Source organism: Boleophthalmus pectinirostris, unplaced genomic scaffold (assembly GCF_026225935.1).
Source record: "Boleophthalmus pectinirostris isolate CB_2022bp ecotype Guang Dong unplaced genomic scaffold, ASM2622593v1 HiC_scaffold_13, whole genome shotgun sequence".
Lineage (NCBI taxonomy): Eukaryota > Metazoa > Chordata > Actinopteri > Gobiiformes > Gobiidae > Boleophthalmus > Boleophthalmus pectinirostris.
In genome coordinates, this window is record NW_026571036.1 from 32,620,181 (window position 1) to 32,632,927 (window position 12,747).

The 12,747-nt window shown below is 37.0% G+C and overlaps 1 long non-coding RNA gene across 1 annotated transcript in view; it reads right to left on the reverse strand.

Moving 5' to 3' along the window:
* Positions 1-2,606: 2,606 nt before the first annotated feature.
* Positions 2,607-12,747, reverse strand: part of LOC129407660 (uncharacterized) — a 29,472-nt gene continuing 19,331 nt past the window's right edge. The window contains exon 4 of the long non-coding RNA XR_008631650.1: positions 2,607-3,277. This is a non-coding gene — a long non-coding RNA (uncharacterized LOC129407660). The remainder of the gene's footprint in view (positions 3,278-12,747) is intronic.

Sequence of the window (12,747 nt, forward strand, 5' to 3'; positions counted from 1 at the left end):
CTTTGGACTAATTTAGATTTCTTTACCTAATAAGATAATTTGATATTTGTTTATTATTGTTGTGTTATTTCAATCTATTACTTCTTATTTCAAGTAAAGTTACATATTTATCAGTCAAATTTGCTTAAAACATTGAGACCAGAGAAATAATAAATTTGAGGAAGACTACCATTCTAAATTGAAAACTCTATATTTTGCGATGTTTCCATTTACTTAATAATACTGTGTTACATTTGTATAATTTTCATGTTTTTACACCCATACATCCAGGTTTTTGACTATTATTGGATCCTCTTGTTTCAACTTCATGAAATCACAGTTTGTCAGATACACTGTGTAAAAATTGCTTAAATTATTATTTTATATTATATAAATTATGTTAATCTAGTTTTGACCATAAAATGATTTTCTTTTACTTACATAAGGAAAACTACTATAAATATAATATAAGGCAGTGTCCCTCCAGTAACCTGACCAGAACTGAGGATGCTTCGATGAACGGTGAAATCTCTTCACGTTTATCCAGCTCAGAAAATTAAATTTTCTTTCGCTATGGATCCTACCTGGACAACTGAAGATTTACACAGACATGACAGACATAGGCTCTACAGGTTTTCACATAATTTGGCATTGAATAAAACATTAGAAAAATGTGGGATAAAAACCAAAACAAGTCAAACTATGTAAAACTGACAAACTAAATAAATCTAGTCAAAAATACTCTGATTAAGGTAATATTCTGTAATTAAGTCATATTAAACTTTTTGCAGTGCAGGAAGAGGTTCTGAAAGTTGTGCTCCAGGAAGTAGGAACAGTTTACACGAATACTCTAGGTACTTTTCTTCCATAGACATGATAAGTAACTCCTGACTTCCAGCAGAGGCTCAACCAATTCTAATGCAATCCACATGAGCAGAGGGGTGTGGGGGAGGGGATAAGGGACAAGGGGATTTAGGATGGGAAAAAAGTAAAGGATATTTGCAGAGGGAGGTTGAAATGCTTTGAAAGTAAAAGAGATGCACTGCTAAAGCAAATATCTAGATATAGTTTTTGAGTTAAAATGTGTTGATTTTACCATTTTGATTTTCACAGTCTGGGCAGATTGGATTTCAATGCAAATCTCGAGTCTGCCCCATTGTGTGTGTGTGTGTGTGTGTGTGTGTTATGAATTCAGAATCAAATATTGACTCAGACAACTAACGTTATTTTTAGTCATTTTCCCTTTAAAAAAATTAGTCCATATTGAATTACATTGGTGATTGAAGACATCTTTATTTGAGTGTTTTTATCCAGTTTTTGAGTTTAGTTTAATTGAGTTATTTCAAGAAGTAGTCATGGTTTAGATGTAGCCCAGAAGAAGGTTGACAGTTAGATTATGTCACTGGCAGGTGTCGTTGAGCGAGACACTTTACCTAACCTGCTCAAGTAAGAATGGGTGTTCCAGTTTGTCTGCTATGGTACAAAAATACCACCACCAGCAGAATGTGACAGTATTTATAAATTATGGAAATATATATATTAGCCTAATAATACATGTTTTTATTTTATTTGCTCAAGTCCTTTTCAGATGTATTTTTCCAGATTTATTTGTATAATTGTGTTTTATTTTTTTTTATTTTATATGATCTGTTATTGCAGTCTATAGACATTTTTTAGGTAAACAAAGATGAGTGAGATCAAATCTGTGAGACACATGTTCCATTCACAGGTCCTGTTTGTTGTCGTCTTCTAAAGTGCTGAGTGCAGGTAAAGGTTAGCAATGCTATGCCTGTTAGCATCTTTAAAGGACTCTGCAGACTCACTGGTCTCTCAAATGTCTCCATCTTCTGTGATTTATGACATCTCTCCCCTGAATCCAGAGACAAAACACAGATGGTAGAGTTATGACCTTTGAACCAAAACTGTGTGCCTATCCAGATTAGTAAATAGCCTTTATCAGAATATTAATCTTCAGTACGCCTAGTGTAGGGACAAGTAGGCCTACAAGTAGTGACAAGTAGGTCATATATTAATCTAGTTTAATTTTTCTACCAGTTATCACAAAGCATTAAAATTATATTTCAATAGACATCTCTGTTTTTAATTCTTTGGGGGTTTTCCCATCGATCTAAAACATGCACAATGTCTCTGTGGGGGGACAACCATGTAGAAATAAAAAATGTAGTTCAACGTCACAGCAGGGTTCATTCTGAAATCATGCATGGTTTATAATTGGGAACAACTCCTTTAGTCTGCAGATATTGTGGTGCAGTTCGATAAATGTTTTGTCTTAAAGGACCATGTGACCAATATCATTTAGGTTACATGTTTGTGGCAGCAGTGCAAAACTGTCTTAGATATATATAAGCCAATACATGTTAAAAATAATATGTTAAAAACTGCTGGCAAATACATCTATCACTCTATAGTGTCATAAAACATTTGAATGAATGCTTTGAATGAAGTTTAGAATTCAGCATATTAAAATCTAGCCAGGCTGGTGCCACCTTGTGCCTCCACTCAATTTCATTTCTCTCCAATGACTAGGTCAGGAATCAGAATACACTAGATGGTTTGCAAGAACCCCAGAAGTTATAGACCGCATATTGGCCAATCAGCTTTGTTTTCTGTGTGCCGGCAATTACATGGACACCACTGAGCGTTCCGGTGCATTACACACACCACGACCAAATAGCAGCGATTGGTTAAATAAAAAAACTACCTCAACTACCACTGAGTGAATGAATCCCAATGCTGCAAGGTCAAACTGTTTCCATGAAGTGAAACCGGCTGGTGGATCAGGCTAGGTAAAATCTCCATTGGTTTAAACATTAGGCTAACTGAAAATTAATGTTGTGTAACTTCACAATCCAGGGCTCTGTATCAGTTCATTTAAGTTCAATCCATTTTATTTAATTTTATCGTGTAAGAATATAAACAAAACAAGACATGCTCTTGCTCCATCTGAGGAAGGGACGACAGCTCATTGTACTGTCTGAGAACGAACATTAGTAATTAAGTTTATTCACTCATTCATTGAGCAATAATCGGTTCAGCCATGTTGGACTGGTTTAGTTCCCATGTGATTTTTTTTAGTCATGCCCCTTTCTCCCAGGATGTGTTGTTGTGATTTTGCTTGTGTCAGTTACATTCACCGCTCTCTTCCTTTGGCCACGATCCAGTTTCGTTCAGGTTTTTGGGTTTCACAGACAGACTTGTGAACAGCGTTTTGGCTCGTGGTCCTGGGAATCGGCAGGTACCCCAACAGGTGCTCTGACAGGTGTTCTGACAGGTCCATCTGGATAAGGTCAAAGAAGAGGAGGGTTCATATGGTTTTGAAAGTCTTTTGAAACTAGGTCAAAACGTGAATGTAGACATAGTTAAAGGTGCTGTACCTGATGTTCAAAAACAGAACTAGTTGATTTTAAACATTTTGCAGTGGTCCAGAGTTACCACTCATTTACCATATGCATTCCGAGCAATCTAATTATTCACAGCGATTTAGTTTATAAGGGCTTTTCACAACTCTCAGAGACCAGACGTTTACTTCACAGTTAAGTTAACAAAATGCTATTGTGCACTTCCTGATTATCGAGCAATAAAGTGTATTCAGATACATACAGGACTTATTTTGACCTGCTTATACAAGATGTCTTTATGAGGGCAACATAAATACATGCAAATGATGTGTGTACAGGCCCTTTAATCACAATCAAATCATAATCACAATTTGAACCATAGCAAATTGTAAAGGCAGCGATTATTTAGGCATCATTGCAAACAACAATAACAACAAAATATCTGAAATGCATGGGATTCTTGTTTTAGTTTAGCAGTTCAGATTTCAATCTTCTGTTTTAAATGTGCACTGTAGCCTGCATGCGCTTCTAAAAATATCACAGACAAAAACAAAAACTTCACAACAGGTTTCAAGGCATTGTGGATAGATGGTTATACTAATGTAAGCAGCCATCCAGCCATCCAGAGCCATTCTATTCACTCATTCACAATATTGACAAAACACACCAATGCAGTTTAAAATGAAGATGGAGGACAGCTCAGAATTTGGCCGTTAACTGTCAAATGTGTATGCTTTTACTTGTTTTTGGATACTATTTCTGTAATTGGACCTATCCACTTGAAACAAAAGCTGGCACAAATGTCTTCTCTGTTAGCATAAGTAAACAGTGAAATTATTGTTGTCATTATTCAACCCCAAAGATATGACTGTTGTCAGTTAAGAGTACTTAAATCCACAAGATTAATATGGCAAGTTTGTGAAGCCAATCCCAATGAACAGTAAGATTCTGTTTGTGAATCATCAAATCTAAAATTATATCATCATCATATTATAGATCAAGCTTAACTCCTGACTAAATGTTTCGATTGTCTATTGTATTTGTTAAAGGTGCACTGTGTAACTTTTAGGTTGGGGGTGTGTCACCTTCTTGTTTCTATGAATATGCCATTGCTCTGCTTACAATGTTCTACAATATGACATTAAACATATTGACCTTACATTTATCCAGTTACAGGTGGTTTTATAACTCAAAAATACTTAGAAAAACAAGCATTCTGACTGTGAGTGGGGTCGCCTCTCCACAGATCTGACCTGTAACTTGATCTAATTCGGTCTCTGTGATGATAGAAAGGTTTAATGTCATACTGTGAAACATTCTAAACAAAACAATAACATCTCCATGAAGAAAAGCATTTGACAGACTCTCAACCAAAAAAGTTACACAATGCACCTCTAATCTAAAGTTTAAAAAATATAGTACGTCTTCATCTCTTCTGGCAAGGCATCTGGTGTAATAGATCCCACTCTTATTGTCTCAGAGAGCTCTTTGTTTACACACTTAATGCTGCTGTTTGCCAGTGTCCTCAGGTCTTATTAAAGTGGAACCTGTCAGATGGCTTCATTCTGTGAGCCTTGTCTTACTGTCAAAACATAAACTGTCAGTTTCGGTGCAGAGTGGGAACTGTCCTCTGCTCTGAGCCTCCAGGCAAACACAGCTTTACAACTTTTAATGGTTTATTTTAGCTAGAAACTATTGCATTTGAGTCAGCAGTTTGAACCACACTACAAAAATGTATGTATTTTGATGTAAGGAAATTAGAGATAACATATTTAAAGATGTAAACTTTTCTGGTAGAGTTTATGCAGCCTGCTTGAAACAGTTTGCAGTGGTCCAAAGCTATTCCTCACTTATGTATTCAGATCATCCTAATTTATTTATGAGTGCTTTTGACAACTCTCAGAGACAAGTACGTTTGGGTGTAACTGTAATGCTAACAACTAGCATGCTAACATACATTTCCTGATTATTGGACAATAAATTACCTTGAAAATACTGCAAAACCTTCATTCTTACTATGAGTAGCTTCATACACCTTCGCTACGGTCATTTGGTAAATTTCAACCTTGAAACTGCCAATCTCCACTAAACAAAAGGTAAAAGGTAGCTGTTAATGTGAAAATGACCACTAGATGACATCACAAGGTGGAACAGAGCATTTAAAGCTTTGGAGATGTAGACAGACTAATAATGCAGGGTAACTTAAACATGTGTGAATGAAACTAAACACAGCTCTGACATTTTTTTTTTTAATGATGTAACAACATTACAACATCGCATAAAGTTCACAAGAGTCAATTTTGTATTATATTGGACCTTCAGTTAACAAATTAAGTTTAATAAATAATACTAACTAATGAAATGTAAAAAAAAACTAAACATTTGTGTTTATTTTTACAGTTAATTTTTTTTTTTTTCTTTAGATAGTCTTTTTTTTTTTTTTAAAGCACCCACTACAAAACATTGTGAATGACTGTGAAAGGGACTGTCTGCAGACATCAAGACAAACATAATAATGGACCAAACACAAGGTCTGATGGCTCATTCACTTCAAAAGCTGCAGCAGACAAAGTGTTTAGCACCTTTAAGCATTAGCACAGCAAGATACTCTACATAGACTTATAATGCCACTAACGACCCACAGACGAGTTTGTGCAATGGAGGTGTGAAAAACCAATCCATTTTTAAATGAAAATTAAAAAAAAGATTGATGTTAAAGATAGACTCTGTAACATTTTTGGTGTTCATGGAGATGTGGTTCTTTTACCTGAAATATTCCACAGTATTGCATTAAAACTATCTATCTCCATGGGAACAAACAGAGAATGCCACCAGACCAGGTTACAGGTCAGATCTGTGGGGAGGCGGTTCCACTCACAGGAAAAATGTATGTATTTTTGACAGCTATATTAATGATTGCAAGGTGGAGAAGGTTAATGCCATGCTGTGCAACAACAAGAATTTTAGGTCAAATAAGTTTATTATTTTGAACAAATATTATGATTGTGAATAATACAAATAAATTATGTTTATTGACATGTAAACAATGGGAGTCATAACAGATTCAAAATGGAGACACATGTCTTCTCCTGCATTTCCTACTGTAAACATAGAACCATTGGCGCCTGCACCTTTAACAAAACCAATACACAACTTTAGAAATGTTACAGGAAAGTTGAGTGGACTGAACGATTTGTTTTGAGTAGAGCTTGTTTGGAAATGAGTGATGTCATTACCAAGCAGACACACAGGTTTGTGGATTCAAATACAATATGGAATCTACACAGCAAAGAAATTGTTGGGTTTCAGAAGACACCTGTAGATGTCCTGTAGGCCAATAGTATTTATATGAGGGGGAATTAAAATCCCATCTCTGAGTACATGTAAAACCACCAATACATTACTATTTATGATTACTAGTTTAATTCAGAAAAGTTCTCTTAATTTGAGCAGTTTCTACCTATAGATTATACATTTACTGACCTGTTAGACATTTGTATAGTGAGTAAAGCTGCTTTTGTAGAGTGGTTCTTTTAGTATTGTATTTTCTGAGGTCACCATGTTAAAGTGTCAAATAAACATAGTAGTGAGAAACAGTACAGAGGCTGTGTTGACAGTTGAAACATGCGATTTTTGAATACAGGTGAATACTGTCAATAAAAACTCATGCAGGTGCCCAAGTACACTGTAAAACTGTAAAACATATTGTTGGGTTTCAAATGTCAACACAACATTCTATGCTCCAGTAATATTTGAGCTAAAATTTATACTGTTAATAAATCAGGAAGTGTGCATTAGCATGCTAGTTGTCATTAGCTTTACAGTCACTGCAAAACTGGTCTTTGAGAGTAATGAAAAGCACTTATAAACTGGGCCTTTGCAAACTGTTCAAAGTGAACTTGGTACAGTGGCTTTTTTTCTGCTTTTGCTGCATAGAGCCATATTGACATTTTAAATTTGTCAATATGGCTATTTAAAAAAAAAAAAAACAAGACAGGTAGACCTCCGTAAATAATTAATGTGGACAGGTTTAATTCAAAGTTGCATCTAATTCTGGGAACTTCAAAACCGTTACGTTCAAAAATCATGACAGTACAGCTGGTTTCGAGAAGGGGTGGAGGCTGAATTTGCATGGGGGGTAAACAGTGATTTGATTGGATGGTTCCTCTGCCTTGGCCTCTGGGTGTGTCTGGGAATCGAAGGATTAGGATCTTCTCACAGTTAAGGGACAGGACGGTGACTGCATCTGAACATGTACAGTAAGAAAATGAGTCATACGAAACACCTATGTTTATATGGCTCTATAAGGCCTACAACTGGCAGGGCATACACACCTGTTATGCAAGGATGCACTGCTAAACATGATACAGCAATTTTGCAAAGTTTTTGCAATAAGAGCCTTAACAGTTGAAAATGCTTTTGTATTTCAATTTCTCTCAATCATTCTCCACTTGCATGTTTTGCTTAAAGTAAAAAAATAAAAATAAATAAAATGAAGACGTAAAATGCAACAGTAGAGAGTTAAGTGACTCATTTATCTATGGTCAAGACTGCCCCCACACAAACTCACATTCTAAATACAAATGTGCAAAACCACCATATGTATTTAATAGTGGATAAATGGAAAACCTAACCCACTATAAGTGTTATTATTATTATTACATAAGTAACAAAGATATTATACCCTGTCTTAACCCTCCCTGTTTAGCCATAGTTTAGCACTGGTTTAGCCACTGCAGTTAAATCCTGATTTAGTCTAGGTTTAAGCCTGGCTGATTCCAGGTTTAGGCCTGGTTTAGCCCTAGTTTAACTACAGTAGCGTAGTCCTGGTACCTCTTAACCTCACATTAAACACTTCATACAGGTTGGGGATTGCAGTAGCATAAAGACACTTCAGTTTTGTTAGCCATAGTTTAGTCCTAATTAGCCCTGGTTCAGTCCTGGTTTAGTCATAGTTTAGCCCTGGTACTTTCCTGGCTTAGCCCTGGCTTAGCTATGGCCTAGCCCTAGTCTTGTTATACTTGTAACCATCACCTTAAACACATTACTGTATACATGTTGGGTACTGCAGTGGTATCTGACATTTTAGTTTTGTTAGCATTTTAGTCTAGTCCTAGTTTAGTCCTGGTTAGTTCTGGTTTAGTCCTGGTTCTGTTCTGGTTTAGTCCTGGTTCTGTTCTGGTTTAGCCATAGTCTAGTCCTGGTTCAGTCTTGGTTTAGTCATGGTTTAATTTAGTTCTTTCCTGGTTCAGTCCTGGTTTAGCAGTTCTTTAGTCTTGGTTTAGTCCTATATGCTCCCAAACATAACGCTGTAGTTTCTGTCTTGAGCGTTTAAACAGATCTGATTTGTCTGGACTTGTTGAGCCGAGAGTGAGTGCGCCGTTGCTCACAGTGAATCCGATTACTCATGTTTGTCCCACAGACTGTTTAGTTTGTCCCTCGGATTTTACAGAAAATGAGGGCGTTATGTGGGAGTATGAAAGAGGCTCCCACACTTGGTTTTATCTGAAGGAAATAGTAACTGACATAACCCTTGTTCTATAAAATACTCAAAAGAGTAAAAAGAGTAAATTAAATAATGTACAAAATATGGTATTTCCCATTATATCTAAAGCAGCAATGTTCAAATCATTTCATATTGTCAAGAAAATGCTTTGGTCACGTGTGACAGTGGAAAAAGTCATGAAAACTCAAGTAAAACTGTTTGAAGGTAACAATAACTGACATAACCCTGTTTCTATGAAACCACCAAAGAGCGTTGACTGAAAATGTTGACTGTAAATAAAAATATCACATCATCTTGTTCCATTTATTTTGACCATCAGAACATGCTTTTTGTTAGAGTCAGTGAACAACTAGAAATGCATTAATCCAAGGCAGCATAAAAGCTAAAAATACAAGATCATTTAACATAAAATATGAAAAGAGATAAAGGTGATACATTGATTTAGGGTCTACATCACAATTTGAGCTAGACATTATGGAAATGATGTGTCAATAGGAAATGTGCTAGCAGCTTGAATTATGCTTTAAAGTGGACCTGTGCAAAAATCATCATTTTAGAGTTTTTTTTTTTTTTTTACCAGGTTCTACTTCACTACCTCACTATTTACCCAAAGTCATAATTGACTTGAGAGTGATTCATGCACAGATGTGTAATCCTATATTCAAGACATCATTGCTTCAATCAGCTCCCTTTTTCACCACCACTGGTATTCGCCCACTAATCTGTTCTCACTTGGTTGTCCAATCTTATTGTCTTAATCAGTGATTAATGTAGAATTCAGCGACGTTGTTTTGGTACAAATAAAAAAAAAGAAAATCCGCTGCTCTCTAGCCTGAGCAGGTATCCATATGGGCCAACAGTTCCAGGGTTCTTTGTTGTGATGTTCCTTGCAAAGTTAGTGGACTTCTTTTATTAAGTCCTTTTAGATAAATATTGCAATTAAAATGTCCAGATTAGAACATAATGATCAATGGATGTCATGTGTGATTGAAACTATGTAGACAAAAGAGAGGTGAAAATTATAAGCTCAACTATAGCTTCACAGTGGAACAATGAATTTGTAATTTTATTTTGTTTTCATCAAGTCTTCCATTTGACTCGACTCACAATTTTCAGACACGCTTCTTAAATTGAAGAGGTGAGTCTAACTGACCGTAACGAATCAATGAGAGTGAAGGATTGTCTGTCAGCCCCCAAGAGTTAAACCTGTAATTAACTGTAGCAATTATAAGAACACACCCTGGGCCATGATAACAGGATCACATTAACACCAGCTGAATGGCACTGTAACTGCATCTGTGTAAATGAATTCAAGAGGGGGGTGTTGTGCAAAATCAACTTTTCACCTTAACATTGTTCCCTCATCAAAAACATACCTGAAGTGATTTAAGATGTCATCCTTGCATGAGTAATCTGGCATTATTACAGCTTTGTCTTAATTGTTCAACAGTACGGCATTAAACTTAGAACCATGGAAACAAGCAAATCTGTGAAGATGTCATAAAAACACATCCACATTTCCTTGGAGACAATGGAACCTCCCTTATAAATTACACAGTGCACCTTTAATGCAAATTTGATACAACGTAGACAATTTTTGTAATAGACGGGAGCACTGTAACTGGTTTTAACTTACTTTTCTTAAGAAGACCACTAAACTCTAACAAAACCTTGAGCGGCCTGCCCTCTGTATTACATAGGCTCTGGCAACAGGTCACATGTCACAACCCCTCGTGTGGTCACCATGGTAACGCTTCAGCAGCTGGGCGGCGAAAGGTGAACATCCGGTGCCTTCAAATATCTGGAATGGTTGGCTAAGGAAAGGAAAACTCTGACAGAAAACCATTGTAGTCTCTAGGGGTTGAGCATAAGACTCTATCTTCGAAAAACAATCTGTTACAGAAACTGCAATGAAGATAATCTCCTTGGAGATATTTCATTGCTTCGAGGCGTAACGGGCAGTAAGTAAGTAAGTATGGAAACAAGCAGGTCACGTCACCAGGTCAAGTTACAGATCTTTAGTGAGGCAATAAAAACACAATAACAAAAAATGCTCAATATTTACCATATGCTAAATTAAAGGTTGTATGGAGGATTTTTTTTTTGTTTCAAATTGTCAGTGATAGCATTATAGAGATGCAGTAGCCTTGTAATTATGATGACCAAAAAAAAGAGAATAAAAATTCATCAACTCTGGACGTGGTGGGGCTAAACATTTGCCAATAGATAACGACACTGCCTCGTTATCTGTGAGCTGACAGGCTGTCAATCAAACTCCCTACGTTTCTAGCGTAACTGACTTGCCTGCGCGCTGCCATTACGTAGTTTACGTACGCCTGTCACGCAGTCCACAGACGCACATACGCTGTTTACTCCAACAACGCAACAGTTCTTAGCGGCTTTTTTGACCTATATCTTCCTCGCAGTTCGCACAAAGTTTGTTGCAATAGCAGACAAGAATCCAGAAGCAGTTAGCCACAAAAGAAAGTTCATTTTTGAGGTCGCTGAAAGAAGAAGACAAGGGGAAAAGCAGCGAAGCCAAACTAAGGTGATTCTTGAAGATTCATTCCAGCAATGGCGCGACTGAAGCAGACGAAGGGTCTAAAGACTGACGCACTGGTCCACAAATTACTCCTGGACAGGTCACTTCTGCTTATTATGAAAACGTACTTTATTTCCAAGAGCTAGACAAACGTTTTTCAAGACACGAATGCGATATCCTATGTCTGAAAACGTAATTTTGAATGCAAAGAAAGAGTCCGCTTGCTGCTGCGTGTTGTAGCTAGTTCATTCGCACTGAATCTCCACGCACCCTTCTCTGCACCCCTTTCCTGCTCCTCTCCCCGCTCCCCATTTCACTCTTCTCCCTGCTCCTCACTTCTTCTCTGCGCACGGAATCTCCGTGCACCGCTCCCCTCTCCTCTCTCCGCTCCCCGTTTCGCTCTTCCCTCTGCTCCTCACTTCTTTTCCATGCACGAAATGTCCGTGCACCCCCTCCCCCCGCTCCTCACCTTTTCACCTTGCCTAAACAACACTGTAGTTAGTTGTTTACAAGTCATGTGCAGCGATGAGTATTTGTTTTCTAGAAACAAACCTGTTTCTGGCGTAAGGAGGAGGTGGTTTCACGCATGCGCAACATTTGAAAAAGGACAAACAGTCGCTGGATTTCTCGTTCCTTGGAAAATCCTCTATACAACCTTTAATGCCATACTGTGGAATATGCCGGGCAAGTCAATAACATATCCAGGAAACGAGCAACGGGCGTACCCTACAAAAGTTCTCAACCAACTTAAGCTGTTCTATAATAAATTGGAGCAATACAAAGTCACAAACAAAATAATAATAATAATAACTGCACTGTCCTGCCTTATTGCATTGGCAGTTAACTTTGAGTAAACTTTGAATTATTTAAACAAGTCAGAAATGGGATCATACAGAATAACTAAATGTTTTTTGCACAACTTAAAGGTGCACTATGTAACTTTTTGGTTGGGGGTCTGTCACTTGCTTTTTTCTATGGATATGTCATTGCTCTGCATGGAATATTTCCCAGTATGACATTAAACAGCTCTATCTTACATTTATTCAATTACAGGTGGGTTTGCCTCTCCATACATCTGGTCTGTAACTTGGTCTATTTGGTCTCCATGAAGATAGAAACCATACTGTGAAATATTCCAAACAAAGCAATAACATCTCTGTGGACAAAAGCATTTGATGAACCCTCTACCAGAAAAGATACACAATGCTACTTTAAGCTGTTTTCATTATAATTGAGTTCAAAGACTTGGATGGAGACCGCTGCAGGACATTCTGTGCAAGCGACAAGTTTGAGCACAAACTGTTAAAATATTCTCTGTCAACAGTGCAGTTACATAAGGAGGCTTTTTCATCTTTGTTTGT